General features: G+C 38.8%; 1 protein-coding gene across 7 annotated transcripts in view; it reads left to right on the forward strand.

Moving 5' to 3' along the window:
* Positions 1-25766, forward strand: part of tnr (tenascin R (restrictin, janusin)) — a 194837-nt gene that overhangs the window by 85821 nt on the left and 83250 nt on the right. For 5 of the 7 annotated variants that reach the window (XM_040021758.1, XM_040021761.1, XM_040021764.1 and 2 more), the window contains exon 3: positions 3932-3984. The gene's annotated coding sequence lies outside the window, so the exon portion shown is untranslated. Of the gene's footprint in view, positions 1-3931; positions 3985-10899; positions 13198-25766 lie in introns of those variants that run through there. The other 2 variants (XM_040021759.1, XM_040021760.1) reach the window with 2 other exon arrangements.

The following is a 25766-nucleotide window of genomic DNA, read 5'->3' on the forward strand; positions in this document are numbered from 1 at the left end:
ATTAATGGCTACAGGAAGTGTCTGTGCAGTTGGTCCGCAGTGCGATTACTGTGTTCACATCTGCACAAATGAACCACACCAATGGAAATTAAATGGAGATGAACACTGCAGGTGTGAAAACAACCTTGGATATTAAAACTTCAAGCCTCCTGGGAAAATACACTGGCAGTGGACCGCAGAGAGTGTGAAGGAGTGGGTAATTTACAGTGTTCCTTATTTTTCATAAATCAGAGGTAAATGAGTCTTTTTCTGGATAAATCAAACTTGTTAATGCAATCGTAAAAGTATTTGAACTCTTTGAGAAGTATGCAGTTTTGGGGGTTTTCCTTTGGCAATTCAACTTGCACTCAGCCAAAGTTAAAACCGTTTGTCCCAAAAGTTCCAAGATGCAAACAAATTCAGCTCCACGCAGCTGCCATGCACATTAAATAAAATGTTGCATGCAGTATTCTTGCCATATGTGCATCTACGCAGAGTGCCTTTATTGCCAATGATTTTTCATCTTTAATTGTATTAAAGGCATTGCTTACAAGAATGGACATAAAATAAGAGCAGATGGGAGCTGTGATACAAGTCAGCAAACACAAATCCTTTTGATCTACGCCTCCGCACCAAGCTTCACGAATTCACAAAATCAGCAAACTATAATTTCCATTCCCATTTTCACTTCATAAGAGTTGTACAACCCGATCAGTAATCTGTTCTCCCCAACTTTTTTTCTTAGACTTGCTGCTATTGTTTGGTGAGGCTGAAACCAAGACGGGGGAATGCAAATTATTTATTATACACATTCATTTCTGTTGTCTTACATTGTTTATTTATGCTCGGATTTTTTGCAATAACAGCATTTTTCACTGGCTGCTGGCCCAGCGAATAAACTGCGGGAACATGATGTGATTTACATTCAAAAGCATTCCTCTGTGTTGCTCTCACAACTACAAAGCAGTCTGAGGAAGGAAACAGGACCATCTGTAACTTTCTTCTCTCTCAGTGGGACAGCGTACAGCAGCAACACAAAAAGCCTGTCTATATTTGCGCGCATGGATGATAATGCAAAGGTTTTGAGATGTTTGTGTTTTTTCTGAGTGGATTACTGAAGAGTATGAGCATGAGTTTGTGTATATGTATCTTTGCAAAAACTTTTTTCTTTAGGCAAAACACTTCTGGTCTGTCAAGACTTTCTTGGTGGTTTTTCTCTGTAGGTACTGCTGTAGAAAGGAAATGTTCATTTCACTAATGCTGTGAAATGGGCTGAAAAGAGCCTTTCACTGACTCATGCAACTTTTCTCCATTTAGACAACATTGTCTGCTCAAGCTGGATAAACAATGCTGCACAAAGTAGTCACTGGAAATGTAGCAGATTCATGTAACAGAGATAACTAGATATTGTCTTCTTTACCACACATACTGATTTCTTTTACTTTTCTACAGTACACCTCCATTTTCAACTGTTTATGCTAGTCGCGGTTATTGGGTCCTCAAGCTGACTGTCTCAATAAAAATGATTACCTGCTGAAGGCTGGTCAGCTCACTTCTTTCTATCTTTTTTGGTTATTAGTTATCTGTAACCCCAGACTTTCACATAGCTTCCTCTACAGCAGCACAGGACCTTATACCACATTTTCCACACATGCTGTAGTTCTCCCAAGACCTATAAATAGGCCTTGATTTTTTTTAGTGCAATCATTGTTTCATTGTTGCACTTTTGATTTGCAATCACACACAGTGGTTTCTTTTGTTTGTTTGCTTGGTTTCTTTTACTGAACTGCAGGAAATTGAAAGAGGCGTGTACTGAAAAGAAAAACAAAGTGGTAATTTAAAGAAAAAATCATATATATATATATATATATATACATATATAACAACTATGTTTGGCCCCAGTCAACCATCAGTTGTTAGGGAAAAATGTGTATTCCCTGACTGGTTGGTGAGTGGTTGCAGGAGGTTGCTGTCACTACGTGAAATTGGTTGCAAAAAGGTATATGATATCATCGAGATTGCAAATCAACTGCTCACAGTTTTGTTATTTTATTGTAATACCTATACTAATTTAAATAAATATTGCCTCTGGCTTATTCCCCCCATATGAGAATAATGAAAAAGACTAAAACTAATGATGAAACTAATAAAAATTTAAATAAAAAAAGAATAACAAACAATAAAGACAGAACAGAAATGAGCAAACCCAAAAACTGATTTGAAAGTTGGCATGTGTTTGCTGACAGCTGGGAGTAACACTATAGGTTGCTGCAGTATCTGCTAGCGACTAAATCAAAACCAAAGAGATTTTTTGTGCATAACCCTGTTTGCAACTAATTTCACCCAACGACAGCAGCCATTCACCAACAATGGCATGGGCTATGCATTTACAGAAATCATAGGTAATTTGATTGGCAGGAGGTTGCCTGAGGTCACTGAACGGTATCTAGACAGTCTAGGCAAAGTCATGTGTCAAGTGTTTCTTCCAGTGGCAAAAAACATTATAAAGAGGAGTTAAGGGTAGGTGGTAGGGTCCACCGAGTGTCACCTGGATATATCACACTCATCTGGAACCGATGACTCTTCTGCTTTCTTATTTCCCTTTTAGTTAAATATTTTTTCTTGTTACCTCAGCCATTTTTCATTCTGCTGTATCCTGTTTTTCAGCTCATGATCTTGGCTTGAGTCATTTCTAGCAGCAGTGAACAAAACTGTTCTAATAAACCTGCTCCAAACGGCAGACCAGTGACCAAATGGTGGAGAGATAGCGATGCATTCAGCTGCTAAAGACAGAGAAATTTTTTTCACATGTATGAGTGAAGATAGATTGAATATAGAAGATGTTTTTACAAAACAGCAGAAAATATTACTCTGAATTCCTTTTTACTAAATAAATAGGGTTAATGTGTTAGCACATGATTGCTTATCAGCCCAGCAGAGGCTTCATCCTGCATACAAAGTAGCAAACACATAATAAATTTCATATTGTTATATATATATATTTGAAAATAATATTGCAGAACTGTAAACAGTGACTTTGCATGTTTATTTCCCTCATGAAGAGCACAGATGGAGATGAATATCTCTCCCGCCTGTAATGTTTGAAGAACTAACAGAGGAGTCTAGTTCTTTTGTTTACTTAATCAACCTTCTTTGCTGGAATAAGCCAAAGTGAAAATGACACCAATTTCAGAGAATTTGCAACCGCTCTAATCTGAAAGGAGCTCCAGCCAGCAGAGCATGCTATTTTGTGTCTCGGAGGGTGAGCGAGACACCCGCTAGAGCAAAGAGGGCTTGGATTTTGTGTCTTGTGTGGGTGCATGTGTATGTATTTGAGTGACTATGCCTCAGGAGGTTTGTTGCAACAAAAAAACCTCAATAGTACAACAAACAAGGAAAGCAAACAAGTCCTTTTTCTGTTTTCCTTGTTGATACATAGCTTTGATATTGGCCGTTTTTTTCTCAGCAAGGGGATGTGTACATACATACCTGTGTGAGCTTTTGTTTGTATGTTTATAGGTTTTTGTGTGTGTGTGTGTGTGTGTGTGTGTGTGTGTGTCTTCAGTATCATTGCAATGTCCCACTGTTACTCTGCCATTATAAATGAGGCATAATAGACAGGACTTATTTGTCAGTGAATATATGTGTTGACTTTTACTGCTAATTTAGTATATATAGACACAGACAATCTACAAGAGACAGAGATGACTTAAGAAGGCTGGACTGCACATCTTTACCTGTGGTTTGCATACATCTCAGTTCGTTATGTAGTACGTGGGTGTAATAAACACCTCTGCAGTGTTAGCAGTGCTAATGCCTGTGCATCTTTACCACTGAGCAATTTGCATTTCAAATCATCTCCAGAGAGCGCTGTAACTCTTAAGTCCAGGATAAAGCGATTCAAATGTGGAATTGCTCTAATGCTAATTTAATGTTCCACTCTCTTGGACAGGTGCAGAGTCAGGGGGAGATTGGCTACAAGAGAACAAAGTCCTCACGGAGAAGGTACCGTCCGCATACACAAACATAGGCACTCACCTACGTGTCGAGACACATTAATGAACATCCATATTTTTCCCTCTGGCTATAGTGTAATGTTCAATTTAATGGTCTAATGTTCCTTAATGACTGCTTTATGTGCATGGACTTATTGTGAATCTATCAACCTGAAGCACATCTAATCAGACAATTAGCCCTCATCTTGGGCTAATTTCCATGTATGTATTCATCACCATTAGTGGCTTTCTAATAGAAACACAAATGAATTGTCAGCTTTCTCTCACATAGTGCACACACACACCTATACAAACACACCTATACACACACACACACACACACACACACACACACACACACACACACACACACACACACACACACAAAAACTCGCTTTCACTCCTTAATGAGGACATCAAATTGACATAATGCTTTCACTAGGCTAACCCTAAGCCCTCCCCTAATTTGATCCCCACAAGTGACTGTTGATACCCACAAATATAGGACCTTTTTTTGGTCATCACAAAGATTATACAAATACACACACACACACACACACACACACACACACACACACACACACACACACACACACACACACACACACACACAACCCCATTCAGCTATCTTAGCGAGGACCTTCATTAACATAATGCTTTCCCTAGCCCCTTACCCTTACCCTAACCATTAAAAATGAATGCCTAACCCTAACCCTAGGAGCCTTAAAGGAGAAAACTGGATGATCCAGCAGCCCCTAGGACCATGCAATAAAAACTTCAGCAAAAGAGAACTAAATCAAACTCTCTCTTATACCTAACCATAACCTAATTGCAACCCTGACACTAAAACCACACTTTGAGCCTCAAAAATGGCTTTAAATGCCTTCAAATTTGTGAGGACCGGGTTGTGTGTCCTCACAAGTGACTGTTGGTTCTCACAAGTATAGAAGAATGCAGATTTCAGTCCTCACAAAGATAGCTAGACAGGAACACACACACACACGCACATACAGTGTTGCATACAAATGATCTATATTCTTTACAAACACAGAAAGCTAGCAGTCATCAAACCAAGATAAAAACATAGACCATCTGATCTTTCAGTATTAACCCCCATGTATAGCCCAGAGTTTCTAATTGCTCCCATTCAGGCGTGAAAAGGTTCTGACAGAAAGTCATCTATTGCAAACATGCATGAGAGAGCATGCAATCAGCTGTTAATGTTCTTCTGCCTGCAGATTGCTGAGATGTCGGCATTGTGACTTGTTCCGTCAGGTGTCTGTTATTTATTTAGCTTCAGTGTCAGTTTCAGGTTAATTGCTGTATCCTAAATAACAAATGTACACAAGTAATACATTCAGATCAAGTATCTCTAAGTTTGTATTAGTTAGTTATACAGTGCTTTACTTCTCTATCGGAGCATTTAAAGTGTTTTGTACTGCAAGCGTCACACACACACACACGGTACTTTCAACATCTTCATTCAATTCAGTTAAATATTCAGTTAAATTTCATTTACACAGCGCAAAATCACAAGCACAGTTGCCTCAAAGCGCTTTATATTGTGAGGTAAAGACGCTACAATAATCCAAAGAAAACAGAGAAACCCCCAACAATCATATGAATCCTATGAGCAACCACTTTGGCGATAGTGGGAACAAAAAACTCCCTTTTAACAGAGAGAAACCTCCAGCAGAACCAGGCTCAGGGAGGGGCAGCCATCTGCCCTGACTGGTTGAGATGAAGGGAGGAAGACATTCTGTGCCTTTAAGCATTTTGCCTAATATTCATGCACACACTCACACTCTGATGGTAACTTTCAGTAGCTTGCCCAAGGATACTTCGACATATAGACTGGAGAAGCCGCAGCCATGATCTGTGGGCTGTAGCGCATAGCTGTTCTGAGCTAGTACAGCAATTCTCCAGGTTAATTCCATTAAGACTCCAACATGCTAAGCAGTTTCTTGACACTGTTCCGTCTTATTCTTGCTCCTTACAGCTGATTTAAACTTCTTGGGCAAATCTATGTACAGAGACTACGATGTAATCTACCCAAGTGGCTGACGTTGATGCGTTTATGTGTTTATGTTCATGTATAGACCTCATCTTTGAAGGATTGCAAAGAGTGTTGATTTAAATTGACAGAGAGAGACACAGCACTTCTTTTTTCACTCTTCAATAAACATTTTTCCAGTCTAGAAGGAATATACAGTTCATACACATGGCAGTAAACTTAAATTAGTATCCGTAATTTAATATAATATTATAAATAGATGTTTCTTCAGGTACGAGGCATTACTGCCTTATTGATGATATGTAAGTTTGAGTCGCACTCTCTGATTTGGGAATATGATGCACTGCTCTGTGTAATTACACATGGGTTAAACAGCTTTAGCATCTTTATCTCTTAATTAAATTTTCAGCCCTGGGACAAAATAGGAACACAACCTACACTGCTTATACACTGAACTGGGGAGAATCTTGCACAGATTTTAATTTTAGGCAGTGATTATCAGGAATGTAGCAGGTGTCCGTAGGATTGGTCTTGAGCGCCAGTACTTCAAACAGAATTTTTTTTCCCCGGATAATAAAGTAAATCTATTAGTTGCATAAACAGGATTATGATTAGGACCAGTTTCACAGTTTACACACCATGCATAATATTTTTTCTGGCAGTCCTTACAGCAGTGATTGTTGTGTGCATATTAATCACTTCAACATAATTTCATTTCATCTTACATTTTAACTGCAGGTTAATAAAGTGTTCAGTATTTTCACAAGTTACTTCTGTATGGAGCCACATTAATTACATTATTAATTGTGTTACATAGAAGAAAAAAGTATGTTTTTGCAGTGTGAAATTATTGTGTGAAATTATTTTTACTTGCAATGTTGGTCTTGTGGTTTTAACATTTATGTGAACCTTTTGATTGTGACTGAGAATCAGGACAGACAGCAGTCTTTCAGCTGGAGATTTAAATGTTTCTGACTTTGTCATCAATTGGATAGAAGAATGGACTGAAATGCAGACACAAGAATAATATGAAGTAAATATCACGAAGTCTATGTGGTTACTTAGTGGTGTGCTGTTTATTCTGGCAGCTGTTTGTTCTCTGTCTCTTGGTTCTAGTTTTACTTATCCTGTGTCATTGTCTTGATTATATGAAAACAGCAGTTGAACATTGTGGAAGTCTTTATTGATGTGTCTTTATTGTCTTCTTTTGTCCGCTTTTATAAATCGGTGCGTGGGGAGGCTCGGCTAATTTGGGTAGCACAGAAGTAAGAGAAGACCTTTTCTGCCTGCCTAGATAGATAGACCTCCTCTTTGAAGGCCTGCAAAAAGTATTGGTTTGAATTGACAGGGATACACACCACTTCTCTTGAATAAGCACTATTTCAATCAGATCAACATACATGTGTCAGTATAATTAAATCATTGTTTCAATTTCAGGATGTTTCTTTTTTTTAATGGATGTTTCTTCAGGCTTTACCGCCTTAGTGATGATATGCAGTTTCCATCTCTCATTATGTGTATGTTTAAATAGCCTGTTTTCTTTTTTTTGGTTTTCTTTGGTTGTTTCCTTCTCTTTTTTTGAACGTAGTTATTATTTTTTCATTGTGGGTTGGTAATATGTAGTTTTCATCAAAGTAGTTTTCATTTTTTACATTTTTTGAAATCCTGTTTTTTGTTTTTAATCCTGTTAAATCAGGGAATTGGAGGAAGGAAAGTAACAAGACACAGCTGAAACTAATCTGGATAATGACAGGGGAGGAAGTACAACTAAATGTAAAACACAGGAGACAAATGATTACCAAAATAAAACCGTTAATGAATTTCAATCGGAACTGAAACACTGAACATGTGTGCTTAACAGGAGGGAAAACACACGGGGAGGAAGTAGAAGGAAACACAGAGGAAAGTAATTAACTCATTAGGTACAAAGTGTAACTAGAATTAAAATACAACCAGGACTGGAGACCCTGGAAAACTAGAGAAATGAGAATAAAAAAATAAACTATAAATGAAACTAAGAACAAAGCAGTCAGCCAGACAGCATCTAATAGCAAGCGTGAATTTAACCTCCAAGAAACTCTAGTCGATCACAATAGACTATAATGTTGTTGAGACTGACACAAATGAACACATCAGAATGCAGATGTATATCCTTGATTTGTTTTATATAGTTTAAAATTGAAGGGAACCAGGGAAAACGCGCCATGGATAGCTTCTTTATCATCGTAATGGAACACTTGTAGAGGTTCGATAGCAGCAGAGAGAGAACAATTACTTGTAGCAAAAAAAAGTAAAATGGAAGACAGGAGGCAAAAACGATGATAGTGGAATAGCAATTGACAATTTTTGTTGCTGCTTTGTTTGCAACTTTTAGACTGATTAAACAGTTTGATTACTCCTGCAGTCATTAAATATGAGAAGAGGCAGCAGCAGCCATGATTTTGAATCAACTTAGCTAGCAAATATGTGGTCAAGCATGCAGAAACAAAATTTATTTCAGAGTGAGCCAGTTTATTCTGACTGAAGTGCTCTGATTGAGCTTATCCTCTGGGTATTGGTAGCATGTCGAGCAGCTACTGAGAGAGAGACAACGGATGAGAAGGCGATACAAGGGCTTGAATGGCAGGAGAATAACAAGTCGAAGCCCAGAGCATGAGAAACATATACACAGACAAAAAGGAGAGGGAAAATCAAAAGAGATGGAGAGAGGGATGGTAGACAAAGAGGAAGGCTAAGCAGAGTGGAGACGAGGTGAGAGTGACAGCAGTGGAAGCCTTTGATCTTAGGCTTCTAATCAATGGGGATTATGGTCTCTGTGCCTGTGTCAGTCCTGATTATTGCACCGGCACATAGAGACAGTGGGCATCCAGAAAAGCAGCAGACAAATACAGCCCCATCTTCCAAAAAGAGGCATTCTGCAAAGCTCCATATAGGTGAATATGATCAGACACATGAAGTGTTTGACAGGACACAGAAATCCAGCGTGGAGATGGATTCAGCATAGAAAGTTGATTCTGGTCATATTAAAATCGTCTCTGGAGACTGCACTGCCATGACTAGTCAAACCGGAGTGACTGTAATGTGCCAGCGGGGAGTGCATCTCCACTACGGGGAGTAAACATTGTGAATACATGACATGGGAAATCACATGAAACATAACGTAACAGAAGACTGTAAACTGCAGCATAAGGATAGGCAGAGCCTGGAGAGCTACTTTTAAATCTTTGAATTCTTTCAACTTCCAGTGACAGCAGATGGATTTCACTGACTGCATCTAGGGAGTTAAGATTTTACTGATGTTTTCCTGAGACACAGTCTGAAATATGATGGATTATGCATCTCGTCCCTAATGCTTTTCTCCTCTTTTGTATTTACACATAGCACTGTAAACTTCAAAACACTGTCAAAGTATAATTCATAGTATCCAAGAATTTTTAGGGAATAGCCTAAAAATATTTAATGCACATTTAATACATAACATGCTATTTCATTGAGTCAGTGGGTTCCTGCAGAATTGCAAATCTGCATTAAATACTGGAAGACTATGTGTTAAATATGCTAAAGCATGAATGTGCTCACACTTGGCAGGTTTGGTTTGATTAAAGCATACTCTGGTGCAGTTGCTCTGTTAGACTGGCTCATTTGAGCAACTGCAGATGCTGCCATCCCAACTTTTCTGCTCATATTGCTTCAAATTTTGGTGCACTTTCCATGAAATGTGGACAGCACAGATCAAAGTAATCTAAGCTGTTAAAGACATTTAAAGGCATCAAGCAAGCATGTGATGTTTTTTTTTACACCACAGAAACAGTGTTTAGAGGTGTGTATGCAAAGACAAAAGTGGGAGTTTGGAGCTGTGCTCCTTGAAACTGTTATAGCTGTGTCAACTGTACATCCAAATGTGTGATGCTGCATTCTGACATGGTAGCTAGGAAGAAGAAAAGCATGAAGAGGTTTGAAGAAATTATTCTTGGCAAATGTCCGATTTCCTAGAATGGGCCACCCCAAGGGCATGTAAGAGGAAAGCGAAGCGTGAAAGTCTTGACCTCCAGACCTGCATTCAACATCAGAGGAAACTGCTGAAGGATTTTCAAGAATCTGAACATTTTTACAGCAATACAAGAGTGCGGCTTTTAAAAAATGAATGAAGACAAACCATGAAGTCGAAGAATACATGTTTTATGCTTTGGAAACACAGCAGAATGCTACCAACACTGATTTTTTCAGTCACTGGGCACTTTGATAAATGCAGTGTGCCACAATAAGCCAGAAGGCCCATCTTTGATCAAATTCCACTCCTTAGTGAGGCGCTACTCCAGTGTCAGCCCCTCAGCACACCATGACATGTTCACATGCAGCTTCAGCAGTCCATTTCATTTGCATGTTCTCCTCTTCAAACAGAAGACCACCCACTGCACTGTTTGCCCATCAAGAACTCCTATGTAAAATGATGCCCACCATTCAACCATCAGTCTCAAACAGAGGGTAAACAGCCAAAGGCTGATGTTAATGGAATACTCAGTTTGTTGTTGGTGCTACATGTGGCAATGTTGACCCAGAATGTTTTGAATCTTTAGGCTTTTTGGGATAATGCTTAAGCTTCTAAGCTCCCCTCTTTGGTTTTTAGTTAAGGTTGGATGAGGATCTGTTAGACTTTCTTTGACTTTCAAAAGTTTTATTTTTGATTAAGTTTCTGCTTTTGAAAAAACTAAACCTTTACTTTAGGTTTTGCAAAAGCTTCACTTGTTTTTGGCACCTTTTTAAACATGTCTTTTAGCATGTGGATTCTATATAGCATACTATATATACATACATACCTCAGATGTTGCAGTTTTATTTTTTGCATAGAAATAACTAACATGAATATTTTAATCCTAATATCTATCATAGATAATTAATAAAACTAACCTAAACTATTAAAGTATGGTAAACATTTATTCCATAGTTTTTTGTTTTGGTGGTTTTGTTTTTTGGGTTTTTTTTAAAGAGCAGCACTGGCAGGCTAAGTGGAGTCTGGCTCTGGCAGTAGCTGAAACAAAAACTTGGGTGTGGGAGGAGTTCAGTGAGACGATGGATCAAGACCGTCAGATGGCCTTGAAGCAATTCTGGCAAAATGTTAAGAGACTGAGGAGGGGAATGCCAAGCTCTTCTAACACATTGTATAGTCCAGCTGGGGTGCTGCTCACTTCAACTGAGGATACATTTGGTTGGTTGAAGGAATACTTGGAGCATACCTTCAGTCCCACTTTCTTGTGTAGAAAAAGCAGAGTTGGGGAATGCCGGGGGAAGCTCCTCATCCATCATTGGGAATGGGGACAATGAGGTAGTTAAAGAACTCCTCTGTGACAGGGTCCCTGAATTTCCAAAGACCTTGGATGTTGTCATGCTATGCTGGTTGACATGCCTCTGCGATGATTTGGGACAGTGCCTCCAAATTGGCAAACTGAGGTGGTGGTTCCCATCGTTAAGGACACCTGAGGGTGTGCTCCAGTTATAGGAGGATCACACTCCTCAGCCTCCTTTGAAAGATCTACACAGAGGTACTGGAGAGGAGAGCCTATGTGTTAGTCAAACCTTGAAATCAAGAGAAACATTTTTTTTTCCCCTTTGTGAAACACTGGACCAGCTCTATCATCTCAAATATATTCATGTATACATTGGAGTTTGCCCAGTCAGTCTACCAAGTGTTTTGTGGACTTACAGAAGGCATTTCATCGCATCCCTCAGAGCATCCTTTGACGGGTGGTTTGGGAGTATGGAATGTCTGTCCCATAGTTTGCCATTTCCAGTCAACTGCCATGAGAGCTTGCACTATATTGCTGGCAATGATTCAGACTTGTTCCTGGTGAGTGTTGGACTCTGGCAGCCCCCTTGTCACCAATTCTGTTCATAAATTATGGATGGATGGATTTTCTAGATTTTCCATCTTGGTGGGCGTAGGATATTGTCTCTGCTTTTTGCAGGTGACATGATTCTTTTAGCTTCAGTGTGGTCTCCACCTCACATTGGAGTAGTTCACAGCTGCGTGTGAAGCAGTGGGTACCTTCAAGCCTGAGACCATGATTCTTAGCAGAAAAAAACAAGTGCACACTCTGGGTTAGAGACAAAGTGCTTCCCCAAGTGGAGGAGTTTAAGTATATGAGTATCTTGCTCACAGGTGACTAGAAAGGAGAGTTGGAAATTGACAGATTGGTGCAGTGTCTGCATTGACGCGAACACAATATTGGTCTGTTGTGGTGAAAAGAGAACCTAGCATATAAGCGAATCTGTAAATTTACCTGTTCACCTACAATCCCTACCTTCACCAGTGGTCACAAGTTCTGGGTAATGACCAAAAGAATGAGATCATGAACACAAGCAACAGAAATGTGTTTTTTTCTGAAAGGTGGGTGGGCACAGCCTTAGAAATTTCTTCCAAGTTTGTTGCTGCTGTTTTCTTTATACAATCTACATGGTATAGCAATCTCTAAGCTCTTGGCTAGTACATACAACACAGTGAAAAAAAAATTAACAATAACCCTACACACACTTTGGTTTGAAGCAAAATAGCAGTGGGAATTCAAAATTTAAAATAATGATTATTGTGTTTCATATTTCTTTGAATCAATGTCAAATAACCCTGCAGAGAACCCTGCAGGGAAAGTGCTGCATATTTAAAACATAGTACACAAACCGGTGTGGTCTTGTGGTATCTTTTATGTAACTTTAAAAACCGTTATATATACAAATATTTATTTACAAACTATAAACATAGAAGATCGCAAGCATAGAGTGCTGCATTGGTAAAAATAGAAACATGTAAATTGCCTGGTGTTTATGTAGCACTTTTCTGCTCTTACTGAACACTGGGGAAGGAGAAATTAAATAAATTAAGATCATTACAGGTTTCATACCAAAGGAATGTCAATTTACCTACTGTTCCTTAACTGGAGCTTTTTTTCTTTTGTAACTGTACCCTTACTTGTGAGATTTTATTCTATTTCTGCTTTTGCTGTGTTAAGACCAGGCTGGTAAAACACTTCGAGCAGTCTGTCAATGTGACAGGCTCTCTGCTAATGAAGTGGACCCTTGTGTTTTCTCCTCACCAGGCTATTCCTGGAACTCAAAGCATCACAATCTGATGCCCTGGAAAAGAGATGTAGCTGAGATGACCCGTTCAATCTGACCTTACCTTCCTCTATACTGAAGGCAACTTCAATTTGACCTTGTGTAAGCTCGATCAATACTGGATGTCTTAACAGTTTGTCCCTACCGCAGAAAAAAACTGACATTTCCTTTATTATATGATTGTGATTGTGCTACCTGACTCTTCTTCGCTGTGATTTATAGTCATAATAAATGCCAGACAAACCCTATAAGTGGCAGCTTAATAACGATAATGATTTGCAAGCTTTGCTCTGTTTTTTTTTGTCTGTTTTATTTATATGAATTTATATCATTTCTAAATTGCAAAAGCACAAAAAATCTAAACAAAACACAAAGTTTGACTTGATCTCATCACAAATGTTATTCAAAGAGTTTTCTGCAGTTCTGATGAAGAAAGCTTGACAGTTCTTAGTCTTCTGTCTAGACCGTGAAATGACCAAATCAGTACTGTCTCAGGATCTCAAGCCACGGTTATACTCACAAGGACTTAAAAGCTCAGATACAGCTGGGCTCTAGTCCAAGGTGTGGCTTAAGGGTAATGAATACAATTTCTTCATTGTACTGGTAGCCAGTAAAGGCACGCAAGGTCCAGTTCTCAATAGGAGTAAGATTTCTGGCAATGCACCATAGAGATCGATGAGATTTTTAACGAGGGGTAGGAATGAAGTCAATCCAGCAGCTTCTTTAAGCAATCCTTGGAGATTTATACCAGAAGATATTGAACAATGGCACTGATTTGTCAAGGGACTTGACAATCAAATGATTTATCTACATTTTATGTCTTCAGATTGACCAGTAATTGACCAGTAATAAAATGGCTTATCAGTCTTTCCTCTCAGTTGGTACCCGACTCAGTAATAAAAGTCAAGTCCAGTTATATTGGTTAATAATTTATATTTGGAAGTCAAAGTCAGTACTGGACCAGGTTAGCCTTTACAGAGAAAAAATAAAGAGTGGTATCTATCTATAGAAAATGGATGCAACCACTATATGGTGCATATTTAAACAAAGGAAAAAAGCACAAAAATACTACCAGTGGTAATACTACCACTACAACTATTACTACTAATACTACTACTAATAATAATAAAAATAATAATACAAACAATCAGTTATGCAAGGTTCTTGGGGGCATCTCTTACCTAAATGGTTTAAACCTAAATAATTGTTTCCAATAAATATAATACTATATAATTTTATAAACTCATAAATCTCAACTTCAGCAGGGGATCTTAATTTTATTTATTTATTTATTTGTTTTTTAGTTGCTGACAGCATTTTTGATTCTATCGGTAGAAACCCCAAATTCCCTCCATAAAAGTGCTTCCTCTATGATTTTCGCTTGCCTTCTTAACCTTTGATGGTAACTCAGGATGCAAACCTAACCTGTTTCGGATCAGTTTAGGTTCCAGATTAGAGATCAGCAGGTATGAAGCCACCACTTTCTGACCAATCGATACTACCAAAATTCCTGGAGGATTTCTCCGACCGCTGTACCTGGATAGCAGGAGTGTATACATTTTTTCATAGCATCAAACGTCTTTGTGTTTCCTGGATGAGCATCAGTAAGAGATACAGACTTTTATTTAAGATTTTCCTTATTTTGTCCCGGTTTGCAACAATTTTGTTGTTGTATAAGCATTAATGCATAAATCAGGATAGCTATTTGAACTCGTGGGCTTTATATCAGTCACACGTAAACTAAGGCTAGATTTAAATTGTCTTTGTATTTCTTTCTTTACTTCCTGTCAGACCATTAAACACCACTGAGACTACAGCTGAAAGACTGAATGGTAAAGCTGTCTTATGCAAATTTAAACATTAATTGAACAGAATACGATTATATACTGTATACTAATACTATATTATAACTCATCTCTCTTGACTCCATGATAGAGTTGTGATATTCAACTGAAAGTATGCAAGTTTGCTAACACAGCTTTGCTTCCTGTCTTCAGTAATACAGTAGCTTTTTTTCCAGTCTTACTGACTAAAATGTTTAAAGTGCGCACACATTCATACAGTGTTTTTAACGCTAAGCTGCTACTACTACTGTAGTGCTTGTCTTTCATCTGTTGCAGCTATTTTATTATCATTCTGTAGTCTGTGTGTAACCTCTTCATATTTCTTTAATATTATCATTTACTCTTCTGCTGTAAAATCATCCACTCGGCTGCCGGCGAACTAATAAATGTGACGCCAGTGCCAAGCCTTTTTATGTGAGTGTGTGTATACCAAGATCAGGAAACACTGGGTTAACACTTGGTTAACTGGTTTACTGTTAGGGTATGTGAATCCAGATAACCGAAAGATAACCTGAGTATGTCGATCTTGTTTTGCAGTGCAGGGCCTAGTTTTCTTTGTGCTGTTAGTATTGAATATATTTCTGTAGATTATATTGTAGTTTATTTATTTATTCACAGGCAGAATGCAAAACCTTTCAGAAAGAAATAGTAAAGCCTAAGGCCTGACATTTTTGGCCATTGTCCTGGGTTTTGATTTTATATTTGATGTGTTTCATTGGAGTTCCTGTTTGAGAGTTGTATATCCTTTGTGTTATGTTGATTCTGTTATTTAGGTTTGTGTTCTTGGTTACCTTTGGGTAAATAGTCCTGCCATTCCTTTGTTCATTGCTGTATCGTTAACATGACTGTGTGTTGGTGGTAGTGTATTTCCAGTGTTTTCTGATCCTGTGTCTATAATGCATCAAAAGAGCAAAAGACTTTGTGTTTCTTTAGGACTAATCAGCAATAAATACTTTTTTCATCTGCCTCGAGAGTATCTGCTTGTGGTTTTGCTACTCTTCACACAGCTCATTGTGACAGGTGTAGCAGATTACATAGGTATTACCACAAAATATTACTAAACTAAACAAGAATGAAGCGTAAAATCACAGTGTCATTGATAAGCCTGCTTTAGCATGAAACATTCTCCATTTTAATGCCTTCACTACATTTAGAAACAGGTTTTTATTAAAGTATGACAATGCCTGCACAAATACAAGCAGATAGTCATAATAATGAAACATAATACTATTTCGGCGTTAAAGCAACCACTTATTGTGGCTCTCCGCCATTGAGCTATTTATTTAGTAATTGAATCCAATCCCTAGTGAGCGCCAGGAGCACTTCTTCCCTCGCTGTCATGGCATCGAGCAGACAGCTGCAACAGAAGAACGTGTCAATCCTTCTGATCCCTCGTAGCTGCTTTATCGTCTCTGCACAGCTTATGATATTGGATTGTTGCTGCGTTTTGTGTCGCGTTTCAACCCACCTTAAATCACAGGAGAGAGAGAGAGCGAGAAACAGATAGCACAGGTGGGAGGAGTATGACTTTTTTCCCACCTATTTACTGTATATGAAAGGTACAGCAGAAAGTGTTTGTCATTTCTGTCCCCACAAGAAACAAAAGCCTTTCAAAGGGGAAGATGAAAGGAGAGAAATGGCTTACTAGAAAAGAAGGGAATTGGACAAGTAGACGATGACAGCTCATCAGGTGACAGGCTGGAGGTTTTTGAAGTTTTTTTTTTTTGTCCATTTTTTTTGTTTTAGGTCATGCCTGAGTAAAAAGATAGTGAAAGGGAATTGAGTGAAAAGGGAGGGAAAGAGAGGCAGAGGAGTACAAATGCATGTCGGACTCAGGCAATGACAGGCTGTTTGATGTGTTTTGTGCAGGTCCCACATAGAAGAGTGATAAAATGTAAATGAGTGCTGCTTTCGAAAGAGAATATACACCTAGCATGCATAAAATACCCCTCAAAATACGGCATGGCAGCTTTTGGCTTGGTATATTTATGTTTTCTGCCCTTATGTATTTTCTTTTATTTAATAAATGATTATTTCTTTTCAAAAATGTGCAGTGGGCAGCCCTGAGATGGAAAATGAATTTGCTAAAAGCCATGTATTGTATCAGGGCAGAATAGAGGAGAAGTGGGTATTCGGCTGCAGCAGACAGTGAAAGAGAAAAAGAAGTCTTTTTCATTCTCCCGACTCACAGCTGACTGAACTCAAAAGGACTTAAGCATTTTCCTTCACTCTAAATTTTTTAACTCTCCTCTCACACTCGTCCACCCGTCCATTCTGTCCATTTAGCTCAATCTGTCCCCCGTGCCCTCTTTCTGAATCTCTCTCGTGTTCTCTTGTGTCTATGCAGCATTTATTTATTTATTTTTTATCTGGTTTCTCCTCACCGACTCTGTGCTTGTGTTTTTCTTCCACTGTTTATCTGCCTGATTTTTTTCTTTTTTTGTCATTATGAATGTTCTCTTTTTATCTCTGTTTCAGGATTTATCTTTTGTTGCAGTTTGTCTCATTTTCTGTCAAACTGTTACAATTTGTCTCATTTGTGAGACAAACTATTTTTCTACCAGCACTGAACAAGTGAAGACAATTCGACGTTTGAATATAAGCTAAACACAAAAGGAGTCTAGATGGGGTACATACACTCACGGCCAATTATCCAGTCACATGGCAGCAACTCATTTGAGGCGAGTAGGCATGGTCAGAATGACCTGCTGGATTTAAATATGAGCAGCAGAACAGGGAAGAAAGCTTATTCCACTAATTTCCAACATAGCATGGTTCAAAGTCACTTAAACCATCACTAGGGTTTACAGAGAATGGATCCGAAAAAGAAAAATGTTGATGGAAGAGATCAGAGGAGATTGGTCAGATTACTTTGAGCTGATAGGAAGGCAACAGGAACTCAAATAACCACTCGTTATTCCCAAGGTATGCAGAAGAGTATCTCTGAATGGACCACATATCGATCCTGAAGCAGATAGACCACAACAGCAGAAGACTACCCTGAGTCCTCTAGGAACTCAAACAATGTTGTCTGGTCTGTTAATTCTCATCTATCGACATTAGTTGAATTTAATCATTCAGGTGTACACTCTAAATTATGACAAAAGCTGGCAATAGTGGAACACGCCCATCCTTAATTCATGTAGCACACGTCACCTGTCACAGACTGGCACCTCAAATGCTAAATGTTCGTCTCGCACTTCTATGTCTTTTTTTCCTGAGTAAAGTCTTGCTGGGATTTCTGTTTGGCCTATTGTTGTTGTACTGGCCATGTGTTTGGCTGATAGTTATTAATTAGCAGAAACAAATTAGTGAAAGACTGAAAGACACAGATTAAAGACACTTCTTTCAGATGAACAACCACTGTGCAGCAGTTCTTTCTTCACTGCATGTTATCACAGTTCTTCCCGTGAACATTTGTTTACACGTTCCTTGATAAATGGATCACTGTGTGCAGTGTGGAGCACACAGTCATCAGTGGCCTGAGGTTGTATTATTTGCTGTAGAATTGAATCCATTTCTTGGTCCCATCTTTGCTCTGAAACAGCCCTGAAATGGGGGAAAGACTGGTTGCAGGAGCAGCCAATGAACAGAGCCCAATGGTCCTGAAAGACAAGGCAATTTGGCCAGAGTGATGGGAATAATGAGAAAAGCATTGTGATGTTGCCTGAGTCCAATTTAGAAGGTAGGGAAGCAGGGAGACTGAGAGAGAGAGACACGGGGAGAAAGAAGCAGATGCGAGGATGGAGAAGGAATAAAGGAATGCGAGCGATGGGAGAGAGAGAAAATGAGCGATCACCCACGCAAGAAAGCATGGTATTGGTTTTATGTTCATGTTGAGGTGGCTGCACATTAACCTGTGCAAATGGAGGTTGTGGCTTTACTTCCATAGGGTTAGCCAGGAGGGGATAACAGGGGTTCTTCCAGAAAAAGAGAGTAAGAAATAAATGATGGCAGAGGAGAGAAATGTCAGTTTTTCCATCTCTACAGCATGTGGCTTTCAGTCTGAAAATCAGCATCTCCGGACGAATGGAATTACTTCACAGTGCGGAAGAAATGACTTTCAGGGATAAAGAAAATCCTCAGAGAAAGAGAGAAAATGAAATCCCTGTTAGTGAGATAAAAGAAGATGGTGAAAGTGACAACTGGAGATAATAAAAAACGAGAGAAGCAAAAAAGAGGAGATGGACCGGGATAGAGCAAAGGTGATTTTTCTGAATGAGGTGAATAAAATCATGAGGGGGAGAAAAGTCGGGGGGGAAAAAACGTTGTCGCCTTCATCCTCTCCTCACCGACTCCATGTTGTAATGTAGCGGTGTGTTACTGAAGAGCACCGGCAACATTTCAGCAGATGGATGTGTTGTGCCCCCTGATAGCAGTTCAGGCCTGAGTCTAGCATCCAGTCTGCTGCACCTTAAAGCAGAGGAGGGCTTGATCACAGTGTCTCTCTACGCCGATGTGTCTCTGTGTCTTATAAGCTAGGGAGGCCCCAGAGATCACCAGGGCTGGATTACAGAAGGCGATTGCTTCATAAACACTTTCACTGTCCTCCTCTGGACAGCTGTAAAGGGATAGTGACAGTCAACTGCTCCCAGGGCTGATTTATCTGTTCTCGTGAAGCCCCGGAGGCTTCCACAGACGAAGGAGACCACATGCACAGATTGAGACATACAGGGCAGACAGCAAACACTTATTCAGGAGGCAACAGTCTAAAAAGCCCCGTGGCCATGGAACGAGAGCGGCAGACACACACACACACACACACACACATGCAGAGTTAATGAAGCTTTCCAGTACGCATCCCTTCCATAATCCAACAGGGATGTTAATCTCCTGTGGGTCCCTAACTGCTAAAACACACAGATACACACACCTACACACACATTTTTTTTTTTTCTGAGAGACTCTATGATCGTGAGGGGAGTGTGGGAAGTGAGGCATTCAGTGGCTGCTTCCCGTTTCATGGTGCAGCTGGCTGGATGAGAGAGGCTTGTTCAGCTGCGTGCTCCTTCTCTTCAACTTTCTTTTTCATATCTCTTGAACCGTCTTCTGTCGGTTCTCATGTTTTGTTTTATTTCATTATTACATGCCTGTAATCATTTTACTTTCACTCCTGTCTGTAATTACATTTTGTTATTTTTGTAGCATGCTATTTCTTTCTGTGCACACTCTTCCCCCCCTTTTCCCTTGTGTTCTTATAATTTCTAATACTTCATCTTCTTCAAATCTTTCACTTTTCCCCCTAAAATAATAACTGGTATGTAGATAAATTATGAAAAAAGTGGGTTCATCCAGAACCTTACAAGGCGCTCAAGTGTAAATGCAGGTGGTGCAACATGTTTTAAGAGAAAACCCACGGGAGCGAGAACGCCACGAGTCGTTGTAAATTTTGCTATCCGCTCAGTAAAGAGCTGCAAGCACAACACTCGCACAATTCATGGCTCGGTTCACTCATCCGCGGTGAGGGAATCATAATGGATGAGGCAGGGAGTAGCGCTTACAGCGGCTGTTAATACTGTTGCGGTAATAACAACCTGTTGTGTTTTTTGTTGCTCAGATAGAAAGACAGGTTTTCACACCTCCAGTGTAAACTAAGAATAAGCTGTACAGCACTGCTGGACTCTGTGTGAGTCTGTTGACATCAAAGTTCAATGTTAAGCACAATATGTTCTTTTAAAAAAATATCTGCAGTTTGAATGACCAAACAACAGCAATAATAATCCTTGGGAAAAGTACAGCCGAGTGTTTGCAACTACCTACTGCAACTACCCAAATATAGCAACAGCTCATTCTTAAGCTACTGTACTGGCTTGGGCGATGTGTTGTTTCACTATCATTTGTACAAAACTGTTTATTTGAAATCCATGTGTAATAAATGGATATGAATCTGTGGGTCGAAATAGTCATCAGAAAAATATGTTTTCTATTCCTGTTAACAAAAGTAATATTTGCTATGAAAAACTACACTGTCTTTTAGTTCTAAGTTTTTACATGTCAGGGCATGATAAAGAACTTCAGATGAACAATAAGACGCGACATATAACAATATATCATTATTATTAACAGAAACTAAAAAGAAGTCAAGAGTTAGCATGTAAAAAAAAAAAACTAGGCACAGCCCAGCTTCTCTGAGAACCAAGGAAAAATGTTTTGTTCAGTTCAACTTTTTTTGTGATTTCCTTCCTGTTTGGAGTCAGAAAAGAGGCCACCCAAACATATGAGATATCATTGGAGAGGTCAGGATGCTCACTGTTGAGCACATCAGGACTTAGTAGGGTAGCTCAAATAAGTAAAAAGATATAGAACAAATACGAATGTCTATTACAGAGGACATCCAAGTGACTTCTTAAGTCTCAGCTGACTGCAGGTTTTCCCAAACTTTCAAACTGCACATTTGCATAATGACTGAAACTAGCACCACTAGCGAACAATGAGCTGTGTTCGCCAGTGATGCTAGTTTCGGTCCCTCAGATACGAGGTTTTCTCCTGGCAACACAGTTCAGTCTTTTTCTAATTATGCTGTCATAACATTAGATTTTCAGTGTATTGCTTTTACTTTCGCAGAAAGGACGTACTCATGTTTTTTTCACACACTGCTTCTGCATTTTGGCACAGTTCTTAATAACACGCTATGTTTTTTTTTATCATGTTATTTTTATCATGTCCTGATGTGTAAAACAATAGGAAACAATAGGCTTTGGTTTTATAGCAACTCATATCTCATCGAAAAAAAAATTATTAAGTATTCCCAGGTTTGTTATTTAACCAGTGTGAAATACAGTCTGAAATACAGGTGAATGGATAAAAAGCAAAAAAAAAAAAGCTGCCTCATAGATGAAAGAAAGTCACAGCTTTCTTAGTCAGATAAAAACTTTTCTGACACATTACACTGTGTGAGAGTCACGACACAGTCACATCAGGATCTAGTTCAAAAAAACAAAACAAAGGGTCTTCTTTCTCCTACCGTCAGTGGCTATGCTATTACACAAACATGCTTGTTAACTTGGTCTGCAAGCTCCTCTAAAGAATGAATAATATAACGGCACCTGAATATATTATACGTTCAGTGTGGCTGGGTCAACAGGTTCAATTAATGCTTGAATAAGAACCAAAATCAGCAAGATGTGTGATCTAAGCAGAGCCATTGGAATAAATGCCAGTGAACATCATGTGGTGCAGCAGTTTTTCTTTTTAAAAAATAAAAAGTACTGAGAGAGGTCTAAAGAAAACAGCAAGGAGAGACAAAGAAAAGCAAAATAAAGCTCCCTTATACATCTCAGGATGGTTCAGTTTCCATTGTCTGCTCTGTCGCATGTGGCAAAACCAGAAAAAAAAGAGAAATATCCTCATACAGAAACATAATGTATGTTCAGATTTGAAAGGATCACCTTTAAAACCTGGGGAATACACAAAAGAGGTTAAGTAAGCTTTTAAGTAAGAATGTGATCAGAAGCATGAGCATTACCTAATCAAGGCACCAAGCAGCATTGACACCTCACACTGTGATTGAGTGACTTGCTGTCTTCAAACACAAATTGCAGTAGCCCCAACGGAAAACACTGCAGTAAACTTCCTTTATTGTAGTCGAAACTTATGAGTGATGAGTTACAAAAATAGGTTTATTTAATTAACCGTGCCTCAGTGGTTCGTAATGAAAACAGTTCTGTATATTGTAGAAACTTGTGTGACAAATCGAGTTCTATAGCACAGATTGTAAACGTTTGAGCTAATATCAGAGAGAGAGAGAAATCCTTTGTTAGCTCACTTGAGAGTATGTGGATATTCTCTGATTTTACTTTGGCTTCTCCGAGTCTGTTGGAGCAGCTGGTGATCTTCCCAGGACATCTTATTAGATCCAAAATGCTATTTTTAGTGAAAAGGGTAGAGATTGGGTTCAGAAGATGAAGACTTCTACTGACAAGGCCAAGTTTTGTATCACTTTGTGGAAATCTGGCTTGAGGTGCTAAATTGATTATCACATCACTCAAGCGAACATTAAGCCTGCAATATTTTCTGCACTGCCTATTCAGCCAGGGTAGCAACTTGGATATGCTGGAGCCTGTTGAAGATGATATTGGATAAGAGGCTAAGAACAGGCATTCACATTTCCATATATCTATCCATCCATCCATTAGGTATTGGGGTGGGGGGTAGGGTCGGGGGTGGGGGGGTATGTATCGTTAGTATTGCAATTTTTTGCATGGCAATATTGTATTGATACAGGATCATCAACTATAAGGGCTCATCACATCTAGTAGAAGGAAATCTTTCTGCAACTAGTTGCACTCTGACTTGGACTGACTGCGGTCACTCTCAAAGAGATTTTCGAAGGTTGGTAAATGATCGCTGCCTAATTTATAAATGCTGAATGAGTCTTTATCAATGAGTGTAACTCCAGGGGATTTGACTCGATTGACTGTAGCTATTTACCAGTGTTAATTGCTGTATTACCAGAAACAGCTTGTCCCTGATTCAAACATAGGCTGATAACAAACAGTGTCAAATGACAACATTTATGGCAGGTTTTAGTGGCAGTGATGGTTGCTTTACACAACTCAAAAAAAGAAAAACAACTGAAGTGTAACACTAACAAATGTAATTTTAAGGATATAATTAGCAGTTGGAAAAAAATTGTAGTATATATTGTTACAGTACTCAGCATATCACAAAATGTTAAAAATGGTAGATTCCCACAGCTACCATCCGTCCATTTTCATTTTAACACTTCATCACAGGGCTAACACAGAGAGACAGACAACCACACACTCTCACATCTGTACTGTTGGCCAATTTAGAATCAGCATTTAAATTAACAATCCTGTCTTTGGTCTGTGGGAGGAAACCAAAGCAAATGGGGAAGTATCATGCTGGCTCATGGACAACATACAGATTGCACCTGTAAGGCCCCAACACCTTTTTGCTGTGAGGTGAAAGTGTTATGCACTGCTCCAACTGTACCACCCACTGGCAGCCATTTATCATGCAAATACAAATAGATGCTATACATAGCACATGTTACAGTTTCAATCAAATGCTAAAACATCACAAGCAGGAGCTGTGCGGTGGAATGCAATCAAAAGACTGACGTATTTAATGTCAAAAAATGCAAAGAATATTTCAGTATTGCGTTGCTTGAGTAAAATACTTAATATGTTTTTTGAAGGTGGGATATTTTGTCATGTACTGCTGGTAACAGCTGGTCTGGAGACTGTGAGATACACTTAACTCTGTATAATAATTTAATGATTCTGCTTTACAGTATTCCTTAATTCTTTGTAAACATCATCTACATCATCTACATATTGATATGTGTCATAGTTTGATTATTATGTCTTAAAACCAAGATACAGTTTTGCCATTTACCAGCTCCAGCTTCAATATCTACTAAATATGATTAAAGGACTGTTTCTAAATAATGGGATAAGTATCTCAGTGTAATTACACTATGCATTTTTAGATTCAGTTCTCTTTTTATGTTGACTCGGTTGCTCATAAACCCCATTGTGGATGAAAGGGAGAGATATTGTCAAGGATTCAAACATTCACCTCAGAGAGAAGTTTAATCTAACAGAGATGAAAAAAGTTAGAAAGACAAGATCAAAGCAACTTTTTTTTAACATCAAACTCATAAGCTTGCTGGCTTTTGTGATTCATTTTATAGCGCTAGATATTTTGTAGCGGCCTCTTTGGGTAGGCTGATTTTACCTTTTCCTTTGTGACATTGCATAAAGTGCCCTGATGGTTTTTATTATAATTGGAACAGGCAGTTTCATTTTAGCCTCGCAGGGGGTGAACTCACCCAATTTCACTGAAGAAAATCACCAGGTAATACATGATGTGACAGCATTGTTTCAGAGCTTCCTCAAAGCCATAAAATTTATATTCTCCTAGATGAACGAAATAGTTAGCGGTAAGGAAATGGCTTTGATCTTACATGCACATGTGCTCATATTTTCCTGTGAAGCTGAAGAAATATTTTTTAAACTTCTACATTAGGCTTCTATTACACAGAAGAATCAAAAACACTTTATATTTGACATAAAGTGTGTTTTTATGAAAATATACACATTTGTCAAACATTTTTTGGAGTACTTGTGCATACGGGGGCTTTCTGTGAGTGCATTGTGGATTTGAAAGCATGTGTATCATTGCTGGGTGGCTTTGTGTTTGCTTCTCTAAGTGCATATGTTCTCTCTCCTGGAAAAAAGTGAGTAAATTAAGCCTGTTTTACTGCCTAAAGCACGTCGATTCTCTTCAGTGTGAATGAGTGGGTCTGTATTTAATTGAGCTTCCATGAAAAACCTTGTCTGTGCGGTAATGCTCGTGGGCATCAGCTTGCACCATGACCCTGGAACAGAAGTATACTCTTGTGACTTTGAACCTCTTTCAAAGTTTTATTACTGCCAGCGTAAAAATATATATATGGGTTTGCTATTTGCCTTGAAGGATGAAACTCTGAATGCACACCCTAGACCTCTACCTTGTTTGTTTATAGTAAGAGAAATGAAAATTTTCGTGATACTTCTGTGTCATTGTCCTTCTGTGTCATTGAACAGTCTGATATGTTGACACGTATTTTTACGGGCACAATACAGATTCATCATTGTATGCTGGCCACTTTAGTAGGGACAAGCCTTCATCTGTTTTTTAACACAAATGTCTAATAAATCAATCGCATGGCACCAACTCAGTGGATTTAGGCCTGTAGACATGGTGAAGATGACCTGCTAACGATTAAACTGAACATCGGAAGAATTCACTTAAAAAGTCACTTAATTTACCTTTACGAAGAAAGGTAAATTAAGTGACTTTGAACATGGCATCGTT

This window comes from Simochromis diagramma, unplaced genomic scaffold, assembly GCF_900408965.1.
Source record: "Simochromis diagramma unplaced genomic scaffold, fSimDia1.1 OVJJ01000205.1, whole genome shotgun sequence".
Taxonomy (NCBI): Eukaryota; Metazoa; Chordata; class Actinopteri; order Cichliformes; family Cichlidae; genus Simochromis; species Simochromis diagramma.